The 22,340-nt window shown below is 42.9% G+C and overlaps 1 protein-coding gene across 4 annotated transcripts in view; it reads right to left on the bottom strand.

Annotated features, from left to right (window-relative positions):
- Window positions 1-22,340, bottom strand: part of RNGTT (RNA guanylyltransferase and 5'-phosphatase) — a 601,184-nt gene that overhangs the window by 482,696 nt on the left and 96,148 nt on the right. The gene's annotated exons all lie outside the window — the stretch shown is intronic.

Here is a 22,340-nt window from a genome sequence, read left to right as displayed (position 1 = left end):
CCGGTTGCTCATTGGCTGCAGTGAGAGCATGGCACAATTTAGTTTATCCGCCAGAAACATTGGTGCCAGCATAGCTGGAATGGCGCTGCTACTGGAGTCAAGAATCCAATGTTTTTATTTTAATTGGGATCCTGAAGTGATTATTTAGGGAACTAGATTAAGGCCCGATGCTATCGCATCGGGAGGATAATGATGTAGCGTTGACCATGTGTTGTGCGGCACTGTGAGTAGCACACCTTGAGAAGGAGATGTGGTGAACAGCCATCCCGCCCATCTCTTTAGTGACGCCATCTTGAGTATCGCGGGATTTCGCCGATACAAGATGGCGTCGCCGCAAGAACATGTCGCCGGCATGAACGACATCGGGATCCAAGATGGCGCCCGCGGAAGATGATGTCGGGGATCGTGGAGCAGCGGCGATGACGGCGTGAGTATGAGAGACTTAGTGAGATTAAGGGTCGTATGTGGAGTGAAAGACGGGGGGGATGTGAGTGGAGATGGTGAAAAGTGAGAGGAGTGTGTGTGTGTTGAGGAGGAGTGTGTGTTGAGGGTTAACATGGCAAGAGGTGTGTGGTGGATGTGACGTCACCAAGTTACAACCGGACGGAAGCTGCATTACAACCGGACGGAAGCTGCTTAGCGCATTTATTATTATAAATGTCCAGTACATGCACAGTACATGTACGGTGCAAGTTGGAAGACTGTGCATTGAGCAGGTTCACTGGTTAAGCCCGCCCACACCTCCTGCAGATAATGGTTGATTGTCACAGCTGGGGTCTGCCTTTAACAGCCGTGGGTGGAGCTGAACCCTGCCTGTGACTGTTATTCGGTTAAATGTTGTCAATCAGGAGAATTTACAGTGTGCCGCCGCAGGGGTGTGTCATTCAATGGGCCACTGAATTGCTATTGGCAGCTAGGGGGCTGGTGTAATCCAGCTTTGAGCTGGGCTTCCAAGGAGACCATAATTTTTATTATGTCAAGCAATATTGAAGTACTGTACACAGTACAAGCAATCAGACAATGTCCAATTCAAGTTAAAAGTTAATAAATAACCTGGAAAAAAATAAATAACACAACAAAACCTAATAAATTTGAAACCCTTCCTTTCTCCCCATTTAAAATAAAGACATTTAAAAAAAAAAAAAAAAAAAACAAAAACACTAATGTGGTATTGCCGCATCCATAAAAGTTTGATCTATCAAGATGTAAAACTAATTTTTACATCTTTTTTGTGCTTAATAATGAACCCCTTTAGCTTGTAGTGAACTATAAAATACACACAAATAAATTGGATTGCTACTGATTAGGTAGTTATTACCTTAAGGTGTAATCTGAATAGATGTGTGGACACCATAGGACCAGTAAAGTAGTGAGCGCTGTACAGTGGGGAAAAAAAGTATTTAGTCAGTCAGCAATAGTGCAAGTTCCACCACTTAAAAAGATGAGAGGCGTCTGTAATTTACATCATAGGTAGACCTCAACTATGGGAGTCAAACTGAGAAAAAAAAATCCAGAAAATCACATTGTCTGTTTTTTTTTTTCATTTTATTTGCATATTATGGTGGAAAATAAGTATTTGGTCAGAAACAAAATTTCATCTCAATATTTTGTGATATTTCCTTTGTTGGCAATGACAGAGGTCAAACGTTTTCTGTAAGTCTTCACAAGGTTGCCACACACTGTTGTTGGCATGTTGGCCCATTCCTCCATGCAGATCTCCTCTAGAGCAGTGATGTTTTTGGCTTTTCGCTTGGCAACACGGACTTTCAACTCCCTCCAAAGGTTTTCTATAGGGTTGAGATCTGGAGACTGGCTAGGCCACTCCAGGACCTTGAAATGCTTCTTACGAAGCCACTCCTTCGTTGCCCTGGCGGTGTGCTTTGGATCATTGTCATGTTGAAAGACCCAGCCACGTTTCATCTTCAATGCCCTTGCTGATGGAAGGAGGTTTGCACTCAAAATCTCACGATACATGGCCCCATTCATTCTTTCATGTACCCGGATCAGTCGTCCTGGCCCCTTTGCAGAGAAACAGCCCCAAAGCATGATGTTTCCACCACCATGCTTTACAGTAGGTATGGTGTTTGATGGATGCAATTCAGTATTCTTTTTCCTCCAAACACGACAAGTTGTGTTTCTACCAAACAGTTCCAGTTTGGTTTCATCAGACCATAGGACATTCTCCCAAAACTCCTCTGGATCATCCAAATGCTCTCTAGCAAACTTCAGACGGGCCCGGACATGTACAGGCTTAAGCAGTGGGACACGTCTGGCACTGCAGGATCTGAGTCCATGGTGGCGTAGTGTGTTACTTATGGTAGGCCTTGTTACATTGGTCCCAGCTCTCTGCAGTTCATTCACTAGGTCCCCCAGCGTGGTTCTGGGATTTTTGCTCACCGTTCTTGTGATCATTCTGACCCCACGGGGTGGGATTTTGCATGGAGCATCAGATCGAGGGAGATTATCAGTGGTCTTGTATGTCTTCCATTTTCTAATGATTGCTCCCACAGTTGATTTCTTCACTCCAAGCTGGTTGGCTATTGCAGATTCAGTCTTCCCAGCCTGGTGCAGGGCTACAATTTTGTTTCTGGTGTCCTTTGACAGCTCTTTGGTCTTCACCATAGTGGAGTTTGGAGTCAGACTGTTTGAGGGTGTGCACAGGTGTCTTTTTATACTGATAACAAGTTTAAACAGGTGCCATTACTACAGGTAATGAGTGGAGGAATGCGGAGACTCTTAAAGAAGAAGTTACAGGTCTGTGAGAGCCAGAAATCTTGATTGCTTGTTTCTGACCAAATACTATTTTCCACCATAATATGCAAATAAAATGAAAAAAAAAACAGACAATGTGATTTTCTGGATTTTTTTTCTCAGTTTGTCTCCCATAGTTGAGGTCTACCTATGATGTAAATTACAGACGCCTCTCATCTTTTTAAGTGGTGGAACTTGCACTATTGCTGACTGACTAAATACTTTTTTTCCCCACTGTATATCTTGATGTGAAGTCAGATAAATTGATATTTGCCAGTTAAACGTTGGTTAATACCACGGCTCTTCAGGAGTGCTGTCCTGGACGGTGACAGACACTTCATGCTCCCCTCTTCCAGCGGCGCGCAGTGTGCACGATGTGAAGCTGTGGCGTGAGATGAGCTAACAGGACATTCGTAATGTCACCGGTCATGTGATAGATTTTACAGGGAGCACAGTGGACCAATTCCTTTCTGACTAGTTTCGGAAATAACAGTTTCCTTCATCAGGGTAGGAAACTGATGAAAGAAACCGTGTTTTTCCGAAACTAGTCGGAAAGGAATTGGTCCACTGTGCTCCATGTAATCTATCACGTGACCGGTGACATCACGAAGGTCCTGTTGGCTCATCTCACGCCACAGCTTCACATCGTGCACATTGTGCCGACGAGCCGCTGGAAGAGGGGAGCGTGGAATGTCTGTCACCCGCCGGGACAGCACTCCTGAAGAGCCGTGGTATTAACCCACGTTTAACTGGCAAATATCAATTTATCTGACTTCACATCAAGATATACAGCGCTCACTACTTCACTGGTCCTCTGGAGTCCAGACATCTATTCAGATTACACCTTAAGGTAATAACTACCTAATCAGGAGCAATCCAATTTATTTCTGTGTATTTTATAGTTCACTACAAGCTAAAGGGGTGCATTATTAAGCGCAAATTTTAACTATTTATTTTCAATTTTATTGATTGGATTAGAAACCCCAAAGTTGCATTTTTTTTGTTCACTGCAAAACTAAAAAATGCTATAAGAAGCAATGTCATATCTATCCCAAAATGATAGCAATAAAAACATTCAAAACATTCACTCACCCCGACATAAACAAATGCTCACACAGCTCCATCGATCTACAAATGAAAATGTTATGGAGCTTGGAAAATGGTGACAGAGGCAAAGAAAAAAATGTCACTAAAATAATTTATGTAAACAAATAAATTGGTATAGCCATAGTCTTACTTACTCGGACAATCATATTGCAAGGCAATTTTTATCTCACAATGTACGCTGTAAAAACCATTTTAAAAAAACTGCCAGAATTGCATTTTTTTCACAGTTTAGCTGCACTTGAATTTTGTAAATTTTTTCCCAGTTTGTCAGTGTCAAAATGGATGGTGTCAATCAAAAGTACATCTCGGCCCACAAAAAATATCAAGCCCTCAAACATCTAAGCGGACGAAAATTCTAAAAAAAAGTTGTGGCTCTTGGAAGAAGGGGAGGAATAAAACAAAAATGTAAAAACTGAAATTGGCTGTCAGGAAGGGGTATAAAGGCTGTTCACACACAGAGCAATGCAATAGGTAACATCGTGATTGGTGAGTGGCAGGAAATCTTGCTTTATTGACAGTTTGGACCAGCAGCATACTTACTATACCGATGGCCCAAACTACATGCCCTAAATGCTTTTACATATGGAAGCTTTGCTCCAGCAGCACAGTAAATCCAGTGGCATTGAAGATGGCGGGAAACAGGAAATGAGCACTCCAGCGATCCCAGCCTGTTTCAGAACAGCACTGACAAGCTCTATTGCAAAGAGTTTGTAAGTACTGCACATTGTGCCAATGGTGACTGATTCCCCTGGCGACAAGTTGCACACAGTAATAAAAAAAAAACAACTTTAAATTATTAGGGGAAATGAGGGGGATTTTAATAAATAGTAACGTATAAAATTGCTTGTCTTTATGAGCAGTTTCCAACAGTACCGATCAATGAAGATTTGAAATAAGTTACAATTTGTGGATACATATTTCATGCAAAATGATTGTATATAAATAGCACTGATATTTTTCTACAAAACAGCATGGGGGGGGGGGGGAGGAGTAATATAGCAAGAAAGAAATAAGATAACTATGAGGTTATGATCCTTTTTTATGCTTCCAAACTGCACAATACCTTATATAATGAAAGCGAGTACATTCCTATTCTAGTGAAGAATCATGGTATAAGGTAACAATCAAGCTAAACAGATGGTTTACTTCTTCCAAGAACAGAACACAAAGTTTGCAAATTACCGTACTACATGGGAAAGGTCAGCATATCAGAAAACAACATAACTTGTGAAAAATAAGCCCTGAAAACAATACACCTCACTGTCACACCACCAGGCAATATCACAGAGAAAGAAGGATTTAATGGAACCGCATCACATGCTATACATTGACATTTCCTAGTTTAACAGTACTAAATATTCTCTATATTTTATTTAAATATAATACTCCCGAGTCACAATCCATCGTGAGTGTATGCTGCACTGCAGATGACATGCCATGAATGACAGGGCTTGAGACATGTAGCGTTACAATATGGCATGCTGGAGTATGTGGTATATTCTCTAGATACTGTACATTTCCAAGGTTTACGTTTCCAACGTGTTAACCTCCCACATTGCAGAGTTAAAGGGGCTGTGTCAACTCCTTTTGTTCAGGAGCACACTGTTCCTGGACTCTTGCTTTGCTTTGTTCACATGGCTGGTGGGGTGCAGCCATCACTTATCACTGGAGAGGACATCGTCGGCTCCCTCCTTATTCGGCAAGCTATAGCGCTTACCGAAGAAGCTGCATCGGGAAGCCGGATACCTGGAGCGCTCACGATAATCAGTTGTTCAGTGCCGCAGCTGCATGTGTCGCAGTTGTGTGACAGTCATGGATAGCCTGTTTATTGTGACTGTCACACAAATTTGGCCAAATTTTGGGCTAAGCATCTCATGTGTTTTTTCTAAATTTCAAAAGCCATTACTCTATTCACACTTCATGTATTTCACACTGACATGCCTTAATGCACTTGAGTGCAACCATTACCTCATTTTGATATGCAAGCTGTTTTTTGGTATGCACCTATTCAGACTAGCTCTTGATGTGCCGTCTGTTTTCTGTTATTTGTATGTTAGCTTTCTGACTGAGCACTTCGCCCTTCACCATGCTGTGGTTTTAATTACATCCCATCACATTTGGTTCTGACCTTCCTATAAATATAGGCTTTACCAAGTTATTAGCCAGAGGTTAGTTCACACTAGGCAGTTCGATTAGGGACTCATTCGATCATGAGATTACCTTGACGTTGGTGAATGGGCTCACATTTTTTGGCCACATTTTGTATTAATCATCTCCTGTGTGTTTTCTAAATTTCAAAAGCCATTACGCTATTCACACTTCATAGTGACATGTCTTAATGCAATGGAGCGCAACCATTTCTTCATTTTGATATGTAAGCTGTTGTTTGGTATGCACCTATTCAGACTAGTTCTTGATGTGCCGTCAGTTTTTCTGTTATTTGTTACACAGCCACAACACATGCAGCTGCGGCGCCGAACAGCTGATCGTCGGGAACTGTAAGGATTCTGGACTTTCCTTTGTGCCTGTTTGCCCTTATCCAAGATGGAGTCTTGTATCTCGCCTTGTCATGGATCTTCCTGTCTGTGCTGTTATTTAAGTCTGAGTCGTGTGCTCCTCCTTGTCTGAGTATTTTGTGCATTTGACTCCAGAGCTCCTGCCCGTTGTGCTGGTGAACTCCCTGCTACTTCTGCTCATTACTAGGTGTTCTGCCTCGCCTCATTCAGCTGCCTTCCATTTTCTGTGTGCTCCTGGATACTGTCCGGGGTTGCCTATTCACAGGAATACTTGGGTGCTGTCTCTCGCCTCAGAAGCTGCTGCGCTCAGTAAGAAGTGTAACTTCATATCTTCTGGACTACGTTTGTTGGGCTGTGGTGCGGGACTTGTCAGTCCTAAAAGGTACCTTTAGAGACCTTCCCCCGTCTACACTTCTTCTACGTATTATTGGACTCCCACAAACAAGTGCCGTATCCACGTCAGATCAACTTATTGCTGGACTCAATTGTTTAAGTACTGTGTGCATTTCCACTACCCCCTTGCTGGATGACCACATTTAATGCCTGTATGCCTACCCTGTGATATCTTTAATGGACTTCATCGTTTAAGTGTCTAGCGCACTCCTTCGTCATATCCTTGCTGGTCTGGATCGTATTAGCAGTCGCGTCCCGCTATTCAGTTTACTGTGATTTTCTATATTGTGCTGAGCACCTCATTTCCATTGCAGGAATATCTGTGCTAGTTCTGTTTGCTTGGCAAATTGCTGTGATTTAGTATATTGTGCTGAGCACCTCGTTACAATTGCAGGAATATCTGTCTTCGTTCTGTTTGCATTCCTGTTTTGTATAAATACACCTTTTTACTGCAGCTTTGATAACGTGGGATAAAACCAGTCTGAGGACAGATTACTTAGTACCTAGATAAATGTTACAGGAGCGCCCCAGGTAACCGGGTTCCAGATGCAGGTTCTTCGGTAAGTGCTATAGCTTGCCGAATAAGGAGGGAGCCGATGATGTTCACTCAACTCTACTTATCACCTATCTGGAAGATTCCCGAATCCTCTAACCAAAAAATCTAAATAAGGCTAGTTTCACACTAGCGTTTTGAGGCGCAGCGCACGCTCGGCGTGCTGCTCCTCCCCCTGCCGTTCCTCCTCTGGTCAGCTCTGCCTATGGGTGCATGATGCTGCATGCGACCTGCGCACCCTATCTTTAGCATTGGGTACGCAGGCCGTGCGCAGGTATGCTTTTGACGGCGCATGCGTCCTTTTGACGCTGCCCCGGACGCACCAAAACGCAACACAGTGCGTTTGGTGCAGCGTCAAAAGGACGCCTGCGTCGGCAAAAGCATACTTGCGCACGCCCTGTGTACCCAATGCTAAAGATAGGGTACGCAGGTTGCATGCAGCGTCATGTGCCCATAGGCGGAGCTGACCAGAGGAGGCGCGGCAGGGGGCGGAGCATCACGCCGAGCGTGCGCTGAGCCTCCAAACGCTAGAGTGAAACTAGCATAATTGGGCCTTTCTTTGTCAGGAAGGTTCTCAGTAACCATTTCACAATTTGACCTTTTCAAGTCAAAGTGTACTCTGAACGGTATTTATCCACAGTAAAGAATAAGTGCAAACTTTTTTTTTTTCAGTCAAACCCTACCACAGGTAGCAACTTCAAACCTCTGGTACAGGAGTCACGCACACTAAGGCCGGTTTCACACGTCAGTGTCTCCGGTACGTGTAGTGACGGTTTTCTCACGTACCGGAGACACTGACACATGGAGACCCATTCAAATGAATGGGTCTATGCAGATGTCAGTGGGCTTTTTTCAAAACACGGAGACATGTCCGTTTTAACACGTACACACGGCCCGCAACACATGCTGCATAAGTGCACACAGAGAACTGTTCACACAGTCCTCCGTGCTCATGAACGGCCGACGGGAAGAAGCAGCTACTGTAAGCGCTGTTCCCAGCGGCTGGTGCTGACCGTGGCTGTGATTCTGCTCTCCTGCTTTGTCGGCAGAAGAGCAGAATGAATGAAAACCCGACGTGGGTCCCCCTCATTTTCTTAACCAACCAGATGAAACTTACAGCTGGGGGCTGCATCCCTCAGCTGTCAGCTTCAGCCAGGTTGGTTGTGAAGAATAGAGGGGTCCCCACGCTGTTTTTTTTAATTATTTAAATAATTTGAAAAAAATGGAGTGGGATCCCCCTATTTTTGACAACCAACCTGACTAATGCCGACAGCTGAGGGCTGATATTCTCAGGCTGGTACGGGGCCATTGATCTTGGCCCCCCACAGCCTAAAAACAGCAGCCCCCAGATGCGCCTAATCTGGAGCTTTGCCCGGTTCTTCCCACTTGCCCTGTAGCAGTGGCAAGTGGGGTAATAAGGAGTTAATGGCACCTTTCTATTATAAGGTGCCATTAAGCCCGGATTAGTAATGGAGAGGTGTCAAGATACATATCCATTACTAATCCTACAGTAAAGAGGTGGTTAAATAAACACACACACAACAAAAAATAAATAATTTTAATGAAAGAATACAACACAAACATTTTTATAATCTTTATTACACTGGTAATTCCTTAGCGAAGCCCTCGTTCTTCTGAAAAAAAAGTTGAAAATAATAAAACAAATCTATGCATTACCTGTCCGGCTCTCAGTCACGTCCCACGGCGTAAATCCATCTCGGGGGTTAATATATTTACAGTTGGAGCACTGCTAATACAGCCTCTCCTGACTGTAAATGACTGGGAAATGAATGGGAGCAGCCGACGCATGCTCAGTAACTAGTGGTGAAGTCACCGCTCATCACTGAGTCTGGCTCTGCTCCATTCATTCCCCAGTCAGTTACGGTTGTATTAGCAGCGCTCCAAATGTAAATGTATTAACACCCCTAGATGGATTTACGCCGTGGGACGTGACTGAGCGCCAGACAGGTAATGTATAGATTTGTTTTATTACGTTCAACTTTTTTTCAGAAGAACGAGGGCTTCGCTAAGGAATTACCAGTATAATAAAGATTATAAAAATGTGTGTTGTATTTTTTTATTACAATAATTTATTCTTATTGGGTGAGTGTGTTTATTTAATCCTTTCTTTACTGTAGGATTAGTAATAGATCCATGTCTTATTGACACCTCTCCATTACTAATCCGGGCTTAATGGCACCTTATAATAGAAAGCTGCCATTAACCCCTTATTACCTCACTTGCCACCGCTACAGGGCAGTGGGAAGAACCGGGCAAAGCTCCAGATTAGGCGCATCTAATAGATGCGCCTTTTTTGGGCAGCTGGGGGCTGCTGTTTTTAGGCTGGGGGATGGCAAAGATCAATGGCCCCTTACCAGCCTGAAAATATCAGCCCTCAGCTGTCTGCTTTAGTCAGGTTGGTTGTCAAAAATAGGGAGAACCCCACGCCGTTTTTTTTTAATTATTTACAGAATTTAAAAAAACAGCGTGGGGACCACTCTATTTTTCACAACCAACCTGGCTGAAGCTGACATCTGAGGGATGCAGCCCATAGCTGTAAGTTTCATCTGGTTGGTTATGAAAATGAGGGGAACTCCATGTCGGGTTTTCATTCATTTTGCTCTCCTGCCGGCAGAGCAGGAGAGCAGAATCACAGTCGCAGTCAGAACCAGCCACCAGAAGAAGCGCTACAGTAAGCCGTCCATGTTGTCTTGATGCGGCACACGGTTGCCACACGGAGGTACCACGTGTCCACACAGACACGGATAGCTCCAGTACCGGAATTATCTGGGCGTGTGAAACCGCCCTAAGGGAATATTTACATGTTGCATTTGTGCGGCAAAACACAGCCTTTTACAGTACCAGAAAAGTGAATGAGATTTCTGAAATCTCAGCACATGATGCTTATTTTTTCGTTGCAGATTTGAAGTAGTTTCATATCTGCAGAATGTAAGTTCTTTAACCCCTTTCTGCCATGTGACGTACTATCCCGTCCATGTGCCCTGGGACTTAATTTCCAGGGACGGAATAGTACGTCACAGCGATCATCGGCGCTCACTCTGTGAACGCCGCTGATCACGGCCGGGTGTCAGCTGATTTTTACAGCTGACACCCGACACGTTAACCCCTTGCACACAGCGATCAAACCCGATCGCGGTGTACCGGGGGTTAAAGGGAAGCATCGGCAGGGAGGGGGCTCCCTCCGTGCTTCCCTGTGCCCCCCACAGCAGCGCAATGTGCAGCGATGTTGCGGGGGACTCCTTCCCTGCAGGTTCCCGGATGCAAGATGGCGACGGGGACCTTCTGGGGCCTGCAGGGAGCTGGCTTCCTCAGTGCCTGCAAAGCGCAGGCATGAGGAAGTCTGCTTCAATGCCTGTGACAGATCGCTGATCTGTCACAGCGATCTGTGATGTGACAGATCAGCGATCTGTCACATGACAGTGATGTCCACCCTGGGACAATTTAATAAAGTTAAAAAAAAAAAAGGGTAAAAATAATTTTAAAAAAAATTGCTAAATAGATCAAAAAGAAAAAATATTTCCTAATAAATTCATTTCTTGGAACTAAAAAAAAAAAATAAAAATAATAAAAGTACACGTTTGGCATCACCGCGTCCGAAACGACCCGCCCTATAAAACGAAGCAAAAATTAAAGATTTATTATCATACCGCCGAACAAAAAGTGCAATAACGTGCGATCAAAAAGACGCATGTAAATATCCATGGTACCGCTGAAAACGTCATCTTGTGCCACAAAAAACAAAAAAGTTATAGCTCGCAGAATAAAGCGATGCAAAAATTATTATTTTTTATATAAATTGTTTTCATTGCATAAAAGTGCCAAAATATAAAAAACGACATAAATGAGGTATCACTGTAACCGTACTGACCCAAAGAATAAAACCGCCTTATCAATTTTACCGCACGCGGAATGGTGTAAACACACCCCCCAAAAGAAATTCATGAAATGCTGGTTTTTGTTCATCCTGCGTCCCAAAAATCGGAATAAAAAGCAATAAAAAGATGTCACGTGCCCGAAAATGATACCAATAAAAACGTCAACTCGTCCCGCAAAAAATAAGACCTCACATGACTCGGTGGGTCAAAATATGGAAAAATTATAGCTCTCAATATGTGGTGATGCAAAAACTATTTTTACAATAAAAAGCATCTTTTAGCGTGTGGACAGCTGTCAAACATAAAACCCCGCGCTATATAGTAAATCAAACCCGCCGTTATCACCCCCTTAGTTAGGAAAAATAATAAAATTAAAAGAAAATGTATTTATTTCCATTTTCCCATTAGGGTTAGGGCTGGGGCTTAGATTAGGGTTAGGGGTGTGTTGGGGTTAGGGTTGGAGTTAGAATTGGGGGGTTTCCACTGCTTGGGCACATCAGGTGCTCTCCAAATGCAACATGGCGTCTGATCTCAATTCCAGCCAATTCTGAGTTGAAAAAGTCAAATGGTGCTCCTTCCCTTCCAAGCTCTGCCATGCGCCCAAACAGTGTTTTACACCCACATATAGGGTATCAGCATACTCAGGACAAATTGGACAACAACTTTTGGGGTCCAAAATCCCCTGTTAACCTTAGGAAAATAAAAAATTGGGGGCAAAAATATCATTTTTGTGGAAAAAAATATGATTTTCTTTTTTTTTTTCAAGCCCTGCCGTAATAAACTTCTGTGAAGCACTTGGGGGTTCAAAGTGCTCACCACACATCTAGATAAGTTCTGTGGGGGGTCTAGTTTCCAAAATGGGGTCACTTGTGGGAAGTTTCAATAGTTTAGGTACATCAGAGGCTCTCCAAACGCACATGACACACGCACACCATTCCATCAAAGTCTGCATTCCAAAACGTCACTACTTCCCTTCCAAGCCCCGACGTGTGCCCATACAGTAGTTTTCTCCCACATATGGGGTATCAGCGTACTCAGGACAAATTGGACAACAACTTTTGGGGTCCAATTTCTCCTGGTACCCTTGGGAAAATAAAAAAAATTGGGGACTAAATGATCATGTTTGTGGAAAAAATACGATTTTTTTTATTTTCACGCCCGGGCATTATAAACTTCTGTGAAGCCCTTGGGGGTTCAAAGTGCTCACCACACATCTAGATAAGTTCCTTAGGGGGTCTAGTTTCCAAAATGGTGTCATTTGTGGGGGGTTTCCACTGTTTTGGTACATCAGGGGCTTTCCAAACGCGACATGGTGTCCGACCTCAATTCCAGCCAAAAAAAAGTCAAATGGCGCTGCTTCCCTTCTGAGCTCTGCCATACGCACAATTGAGTCGTTTACACCCACATATGGGGTATCAGCGTACTCAGGACAAATTGCAAAATAACTTTTAGGGTCCTGTTACCCTTGGGAAAATAAAAATTGGGGGTGAAAAGATCATTTTTGTGGAAAAAAATATGATTTTTTTAATTGTACCCCTGTACGTTATAAATTTCTGTGAAGCCCTTGTGGGTTCAAAGTTCACACCACATATCTAAATAAGATCCTTGGGGGGGGGGGGTCTAGTTTCCAAAATAGGGGCACTTGTGGGGGGTTTCCACTATTTAGGTACATCAGGGGCTCTCCAAACGTGACATGGCGTCCGATCTGAATTCCAGCCAATTTTGCATTGAAAAAGTCAAACGGCGCTCCTTCCCTTCTGAGCTCTGCCATGCGCCGAAACAGTGGTTCCCCTCCACATATCAGCGTACTCAGGACAAATTGCACAATAACTTTTGCAGTCCAATTTCTCCTTTTACCCTCGGTAAAATCAAAAAAATTGAACCTGAAGTATTGTTTTTGTGAAAAAAAGTTTGTTCATTTTTTTATTTTTATTTTTAAATATTCAAAACATTCCTGTGAAGCACTTGAAGGGTTAATAAACTTCTTGAATGTGGTTTTGAGCACCTTAAGGGGTGCAGTTTTTAGAATGGTGTCACTTTTGGGTATTTTCTATCATATAGACCCCTCAAAGTGGCTTCAAATGTGATGTGGTCCGTAAAAATAAAATGGTGTTGCAAATATGAGAAATCGCTGGTCAACTTTTAACCCTAAGGCCTCGTTCACACGTACCGCTTTTTTCGCGTTTCCGCGGCGGTATTTTCCGGGCGTTTTTTCCGCGAAAACGCAAAAAATAAGCATCCCATGCATTCCTATGGGATTCCGCAATGCTGTTCTAATGCTGCGGCTTTTACCCCGGCGGAATCGCTTTGCGGTAAAAATCGCAGCATGCTCATTAATTTCGCGAAATCGCGGCGATCCCGCACCCATAGGAATGCATTGTTCTGCTTACTTTCCGCATGTGGCTGTGCACACCATGCGAAAAGTAAGCAGAACATTTGCGGATGGTACCCACGTCCCGGAGGAGAGGAGACTGTCCTCCGGGCTTTGGGTACCATATCCCTGTAAAAAATAGAATTTAAAATAAAAAATATTGTTATTCTCACCTTCCGACGTCCCACGCAGCCTTCCCGCCTCTCTCCACGCTCCCGGTCCCAGTAAGCCTTTGCGAGCGATGACGTCCGTTCTCGCGGGATCGCGAAGTCACGCGGTCATTCGCTCGACGTCATCGCGAATGACCGCGAGATGTCACGATCCCGCGAGAACGGACGTCATCGCGGTAATTGTCGCAAAGGACTACTGGGACCGGGAGCGTGGAGAGAGGCGGGAAGGCTGTGCGGGACGTCGGAAGGTGAGAATTACAATATTTTTTTTTTTATTATTATTTTTTACATTCTAACTTTTATTATTGAGGCCGCATAGGAGGCCTCAATAGAAAAAAGTTGGTCACACTCGTCAAACACTATGTTTGACGAGTGTGACCAACCTGTCAATCATTTCTCCAAGTGATGCTACAGATTGCTTGGAAAACGCTAGCAATTCTGCAAGCTAATTACACTTGCAAAATGCTAGTTTTTCCGCGGGAATTTAAAATGAGTTTTCCCACGGAATGGAATTCCGGAATTCTCGCGGTAATTTCCGCGAGAGTTCCGCTATGTGTGAACCCAGCCTTATAACTTCCTAACAAAAAAAAATTTTGTTTCCAAAATTGTGCTGATGTAAAGTAAACATGTGTGAAATGTTACTTATTAGGTTTTTTGTGTGCCGTATCTCTGTGATTTAAGGGTATTAAAATTCAAAGTTGGAAAATTGTGAAATTTTCAAAAATTTCGCCAAATTTCCGTTTTTTTCACAAATAAACACAAGTTATTTGAATGAAATTTTAACACTAAAATGAAGTACAATATGTCACGAGAAAATGTTAGAATCACCAGGATCCATGGAAGCGTTTCAGAGGTATTACCTCATAAAGGGACAGTGGTCAGAATTGTAAAAATTGGCCTGGTCATGAACATGCAAACCACCCTTGGGGGTTAAGGGGTTAATTCGAATGAATGGGGGAAAAAGTATGCATAAAACAAATGCATCTATATTGTATACAAAAAAGCTAGAAAAACATTTTACGCATGCATTTTTTCAGCTAACACTTCAGTATTTGCAGCAGAAAAATCTGCAAATACTGGACATGCGCACTTACCCTTACCCCAACACAAAGAGGACAGGTTTCTGGATAACTCAAGTTTTACATGAATTATCAGAGTATTACTCCAGCGCATAGATCAAGCTTTGCAACGCAAATGAAGCAAACTAAATTTCTCGCAGTTAAACAAGACGGCAGCATCTTTATGTCGTCACGTGTTCCTTGCAATGAGCAGTGTTACAAGGCAACTGCACCGCTAATTATGTTATGCGGCAGTCCCGTGTATTTGCCTTCCCCTTCAGCGCAGCTAAGGATTGATAACTTAAACATCACAAAGTGAAATGAGCGGCACAAAATTAATTACAGTGCCTACAAGTAGTATTCAACCCCCTGCAGATTTAGCAGGTTTACACATTCGGAATTAACTTGGCATTGTGACATTTGGACTGTAGATCAGTAGATCAGCCTGGAAGTGTGAAATGCACTGCAGCAAAAAAGAATGTTATTTCTTTGTTTAATTTTTTTTTAAATTGTGAAAAGTTTATTCAGAGGGTCATTTATTATTCAACCCCTCAAATCACCAGAATTCTGTTTGGTTCCCCTAAAGTATTAAGAAGTATTTCAGGCACAAAGAACAATGAGCTTCACATGTTTGGATTAATTATCTCTTTTTCCAGCCTTTTCTGACTATTTAAGACCCTCCCCAAACTTGTGAACAGCACTCATACATGGTCAACATGGGAAAGACAAAGGAGCATTCCAAGGCCATCAGAGACAAGATCGTGAAGGGTCACAAGGCTGGCAAGGGGTACAAAACCCTTTCCAAGGAGTTGGGCCTACCTGTCTCCACTGTTGGGAGCATCATCCGGAAGTGGAAGGCTTATGGAACTACTGTTAGCCTTCCACGGCCTGGACAGCCTTTGAAAGTTTCCTCCCGTGCCAAGGCCAGGCTAGTCCGAAGAGTCAAGGCTAAAGGGGGTTTTACACTAAGCGATATCGCTAGCAATATCGCTAAAACGATATCGCTATGTGTGATACTTACCAATGACCGGCTCCCCTGCTGTCCATCGCTGATCGCGCGAGATTGTCCGGCTCCATTTCTCGTCGTCAGCTTCCTGCTGAGACTTCCTGCTGTGACGACGAGCGACGCGTGGAGGCGGGCGGGAGGACGCCAGGATCGCTGTGTGTGAAAGGTGAGTATCGTGCGCTGCGTCGCTGCTGCATCGCTGTGAGATCTTTCTGTATGAAAGCTCACTAGCGATCATTTAGCGATGCATCAGCGATCCTGACCGGGTCGGATCGCTGGTGCATCGCTAAATGTAAAAGGGCCTTAACCCAAGGACAACAAGGAAGGAGCTCCAGGAAGATCTCATGGCAGTGGGGACATTGGTTTCAGTCAATACCATAAGTAACGTACTCCACCGCAATGGTCTCCGTTCCAGACGAGCCCGTAAGGTATCTTTACTTTCAAAGCGTAATGTCAAGGCTCGTCTACAGTTTGCTCATGATCACTTGGAGGACTCTGAGACAGACTGGTTCAAGGTTCTCTGGTCTGATGAGACCAAGATCGAGATCTTTGGTGCCAACCACACACGTGACGTTTGGAGACTGGATGGCACTGCATACGACCCCAAGAATACCATCCCTACAGTCAAGCATGGTGGTGGCAGCATCATGCTGTGGGGCTGTTTCTCAGCCAAGGGGCTTGGCCATCTGGTCCGCATCCATGGGAAGATGGATAGCACGGCCTACCTGGAGATTTTGGCCAAGAACCTCCGCTCCTCCATCAAGGATCTTAAGATGGGTCGTCATTTCATCTTCCAACAAGACGACCCAAAGCACACAGCCAAGAAAACCAAGGCCTGGTTCAAGAGGAAAAAAATCAAGGTGTTGGAGTGGCCTAGTCAGTCTCCTGACCTTAACCCAATTGAAAACTTGTGGAAGGAGCTCAAGATTAAAGTCCACATGAGACACCCAAAGAACCTAGATAACTTGGAGAAGATCTGCATGGAGGAGTGGGCCAAGATAACTCCAGAGACCTGTGCCGGCCTGATCAGGTCTTATAAAAGACGATTATTAGCTGTAATTGCAAACAAGGGTTATTCCACAAAATATTAAACCTAGGGGTTGAATAATAATTGACCCACACTTGTATGTTTAAAATTTATTAAAATTTAACTGAGCAACATAACTTTTTGGTTTGTAAGATTTATGCATCTGTTAATAAATCCTGCTCTTGTGTGAAGTTTGAAGGCTCGAACTTATTTGCATCTTATCAAACCTGCTAAATCTGCAGGGGGTTGAATACTACTTGTAGGCACTGTATGGTTGTCATTCTTCAGGACATAGTGTAAGGATTTCCACATTAGCATACTCATTCCTCTATAATAAAGAGATCAACTTTAAAAAACGGAAACAAAGAGGCAAATGTGTAAACCAAAAAAGGAAACAATTACTCAATTCTTCTTTCCTCAATGAAACACTGCTCCAGTGCTCCTCCTATTCCTTCACTTTACGGCTCACTATCAATGACTGTGAAGAGCAGCTATGTGTCAGCTACTCAGGTGCAAATACCACCAAAGTGTTGGATCGCTGGAGGAATCAAGTGAGAATTGGGTTTTTTTTGTGTGTTTTAGAATATTTGGAGCAGTTTTTCTTTTTATTTTTCAAGTTTGATATCCGCTTGATACTCTGTAAGCCATCATGTACATTCATTGCAGTGTGTATAGTTACGCAGGTCTTAACATTTTCCTGAACGCATATTTATACAATGCAATCTTTACATGATATTTGCTGTAATTCATGTATGAGATATAGACTAGGAAATATGGCACATCTAGGGTCTCTTGGTGCCCCGGATAGTATCCCACCCGTAAATATAATAGGACTGAAATAATATGGCCCCCTGAAGTAAGAGGAGACGATGTTCTATATTCATACAATCCAATCCACAGGCTACCACGTAAGTGTGAAGTTTCAAGCGATGCGTGCTGGCCAACGGGAGACCAGCGATCAAAAAAATGTCCTGGCCATTCCAGGACGATCAGCAATACCCGGCAGGGGGGCCGGTCGCTGAAAAGTGTCACACACAGCGATCTCGCTGGTGAGATCGCTGTTGCGTCACAAAACTTGTGACTCAGCAGCGATCTCGCTAGCTACACCAATGCACATGGATGAGCATAGGCTGTGACTATACAGGCGGAACATTCAAAGTAAGTGGGCCAACCAAAAGTTGGTAGACAGTGGGTATCGCCTGGAATGGGGGCAGAGGAACTACCGGTCTCTGGTTGGGATCTCGTGGGCTGAGGGAATTTCATTGTGGCCATCTACCTGAAGTTGCTGTAAGACCGTGGACGGTAGAATTAAAACTACCGTAATTACATTGTTAACCTGCCTAGGCGATTATTACAACTCACAACCTTATTAATGTAGGTGGATTTTCTGATAACCAATGTGAAAAATCTAGCATTAGTCACCTTAGCAAGTTAGTCACTGTAAATGTGATTGATATATTCCAAAATTCAAACTATTGGGTTTTTAGGAACCATTATTTCCCATAAAAAGTATTAGATTCAAAACGATCGGTAAAACATCTGTAAGCATGGACTACTCCATAGAATGTGTAGAAGGACTGTCTCCACTGTGGTACAAATCTCCAGAAATCTGAATCGGTGCGTAATCCAGCTTTAGACATAACTAGATATGTTTTATATACCCTGTACACAACATATATTGTGAGAGTCTTTTAGTCTCTCCAAAAGATATTTTATACATAAACTCTTAAAACTGAGCACCATACCACAATACAATAGGTCCTCTATCATTCCCCCATTTATTTTTGTCTTATCTAATTAAAAGATTATGATAGACAATAAATAGAACTCATTTGGTACTTCTTAACATTCCTATTCTGTCACAATGTCAACTTTTAACACACCTAAAGTCTGGAAATCACAGATGACAATCAAAATTAATCGCATAATACTCATCAACGAAGCATGGAAACGCCATAAAAAACCTTTAAGGGTCAACCAATGCGATATTGCCTCACTCTGGCAATATATGTGCCTGTTAATTTTGTCAGTTTAGATTCCTATATTAGTAAGTTTATCCATAAGCTTAATAACGCAGTGCAAACCAACACTCCTGCCCTCAGTGGGCATCTTTGTTCCCATTTATCATGTCTGATATAAGTTATACGCAAATGCTTATATCATGGTCACAAATCGGACCAAAATTGGTCTTCCAGCACGAAAAGCATGTACAAATACATACACTGTCCTATCACAGGGAACATATAACCAGAGAGCATAATGCTGAAATTGAAGATGAGCAATTTTAACACTTCTATTAGTGATATAATTCATTTTCTTCCAGATTGTTCCCGTCTTACTATATACTTGCTAATCCTGTCTGAACATTCAGCCTCACTCATTAGAACAAACATCTGCTACTTGCGTTGTTAATGAGAGACGTAATGACAAGATGTAGGAAAGACACTGACACGTTGATTATTACAAAAGATAACGGCTTCAAACACAACATTCTACCAAACTCATGGCAACAACTGGTACTCAGGGCCCACCTCACTTATTGCAGGCCACACACATATTAAGACTTCACCAGTGGCTCCAAGGCCATGTTCATTACAGAGGAATACAGCTTTAATTAGGGGATGGCTACATAATTATGGATTTCATGCTACTTAATCCATGACACCTGCTTTAATCCATGCAACCCTGACCATAGTAAACCCGGTAGGAAGTCAGCATGTCTTCCTTATGCTTGGAGGCTTGTGTCTTCTTACAATCCAACAACAAAGGGCCAAACAAATTAAATGAAATTTGGGCTTTGCATACATATGGTAGACTCATGTCAAGTTTTCATATTTATATTCTTTTTCTCCTCAGTCATGCAGATGTTAGAATTTCAAACGTGATCGCTACTCAAGTAAATAACCATATTGCAAAGCAAGGATATCATACATCTTTCCAAAACCACGAAAGGCCTAGTAATATGCAGCTACACAACGCTACATTCTAAAATTTCTGCATTTTGCTATTCTACTCATTTCTCAGAAAATAAATAAAATGAAAAATGGAAGCCTATTTTCTGATTCATACTGCCTGAACCACAGAAGCATGAATCAGATGCTAGCTGAGTTATTGCAGCCTGGTATGTTTTACTCTGGTACAATGCGGTGTTTCGGAGAAAACATACATTGAAAGGCCGGTCGAGGAAAAAGTGTCTTGGATGACAAGTATGAGGAAGGTCCCCGGCAACATCTCCGGACTTTGCTTCCCTAGTCTCTCCTTAGCCAATATAAAGAAAACAAGTCGGCGTCTCTGAAAAAAAATCTTGACAACTTTTATACTTTCATTAAAATCTGGTCACAAACAAGACATTGTACTGGTGTTAACGCGTTTCCACTTGAACAGTCTTAATCAATGTGATTAAAGGAAATCTGTCACCCTTTTTTTGTACTATCAGCTGCCAGCATTGACATCAGGAGCTTACAGCCCCCGATGTAACCTGAAAGAAAAATATGTTCGATTATAGTCACCGGAGGGGGCGGTCCGGCCCGGCGCCTCCCATCTTCATACGATGCCGTCCTCTTCTTCCCTTCCAGTCGTGGCTCCGGCGCAGGCGCACTGCTCTGCCCTGTTGAGGGCAGAGCAGAGTTCTGCAGTGCGCAGGCTTTGGGAGAGGTCTGGTGTCTGCGCACTGCAGTATTCTGCTCTGCCCTCAACAGGGCAGAGCAGTGCGCCACTACAGGAAGAGAAGAGGAGGACAGCATCATATGAAGATGGGAGGCGCCGGACCGGACCGCGACACCCATTGGACCGGACCGCTCCCTCCGGTGAGTATAATCTAACGTGTTTTTCTTATCTTTCAGGTTACATCGGGGGCTTATCTACAGCATTACAGAATGCTGTAGATAAGCCCCTGATGTCAATGCCGGCAGCTGATAATCCAAAAAAAGGGTGACAGATTCCCTTTAAGACAATTCAAGTCAACACTCTTCAACACCAGTACATTGTCCGGTATGTGACCAGATTTTAACAAAAGTGTAAAAGTTGTCAAGATTTTTTTCAGAGACGTCAACTTGCTATCTTTATATTGGATTTACATGCAAGGGCCGATGGTCTTGCTGGACCTCAGAAACCTATGCAATGATGGATACCTACAATGGTGAGCTCACCTAGGTCTCTGTTCATATTTATGTGGTGAGAAATCTGTCGGTGTAAGTGTGCAAGGCAGAGAGAAAATCACTGAGAACCTTCATTAAACTAGTTAGCAAAGACACTTAGTCCCCGTCAGGCTTTTCAAAGAATGTTTTCTCTGTAAAGCTGCAGTGTGCTCCATAGTAAAACACAAGATGTTTTTCATGACTGTCTTGATGAGCTGTTGGTTGGGTTGATTTCGAGGCGCCTGAGACATTAAGAGACAGATGTCTCAAATCAGGCAAAGTTCCAAGTGGTGTGCACCTCTGTCAGCACCTTGTGACAAATCTTATTCCGTTCAGTGACTCAAGTAAGATTTGAGGTCATGAATATGACAAGCAGTGGTCACCATACCTCCACCATGATCCCGTCCCAGCTCAGCCAAAAAAGGGAAAATGGCATTAAAAAGGCTAAGATGTCACAAAATGTTTGCGCAGTTTCACGTTGCACCAACTTTTGAGACTTTTCAAAGCTTTTTATGTCCAATTTCTGTAAAAAATAAATGAGAAAAAGATTTTTTAAAAATTTGATGAATCGGGGACATAGTCCCAGTCCAGTTTTTCAAAGTATGTTTTCTCTGAAACACTGCAGTTCATGAGAGCAAAACAAAACTGGCTGCAATAACACAGCCAACGTCTGACTCATACTGCCCATGGTTCGGGAAGCAGGACCCAGATAAAATGTTCCCTCCAATTAATCAATCATAAGAGTAGTCTCCCTAAAGGTCATTCACACGTCAGTTTATCATGTACGAACTCTGTGTTGTTCATGGATAGAGTTCGCAACTATTTTAGCTTATGGGGCTGTTCACATGTTTATGTATTTTTTCAGACCAGACAAAAAACACAGAGGATATATCCAAATTTTTATCTGAGTCATGCCAATGCAAGTCTATGGGTCAGTGAAAAAACACTCGGCTGCCATCTGTGTGCTGTTCGTTTTCGCGTTTGGTGAACTGTTTGACAGATGTTTGAGAAACCGCCATCTTTTTTCATATGCGGAGACCTAATGATACTAATGGGAAAAACTGACACTAACCAAACTGATGAAAATTGGATAAAAAAAATATGATGAAACTAGGACCAATTTTTTGCGTTTGAGAAAAATAACTGACGTCTGAATGAGGCCATACACAGCCTCTTTGTTTTTGCTTTGGACAAAACAAAAAAAACACCACCACATGATCACAGGGGACAAAAACATTAAGCATCCCTTTTACAATCATCAGGTGGTTGGAAAATGAGGTTAAAAATGTCTTAATGTAGCTTAACAAAAAAAAATTCCACAATATATTCATGAAAAAAAAAAGATTTATTAGAATA

Source organism: Dendrobates tinctorius, unplaced genomic scaffold (genome assembly GCF_039654945.1).
Source record: "Dendrobates tinctorius isolate UK_male_01 unplaced genomic scaffold, ASM3965494v1 ptg000111l, whole genome shotgun sequence".
Lineage (NCBI taxonomy): Eukaryota > Metazoa > Chordata > Amphibia > Anura > Dendrobatidae > Dendrobates > Dendrobates tinctorius.
Note: the sequence above shows the minus strand (reverse complement) of the source record. Positions and strands in the feature narration are given on the sequence as shown.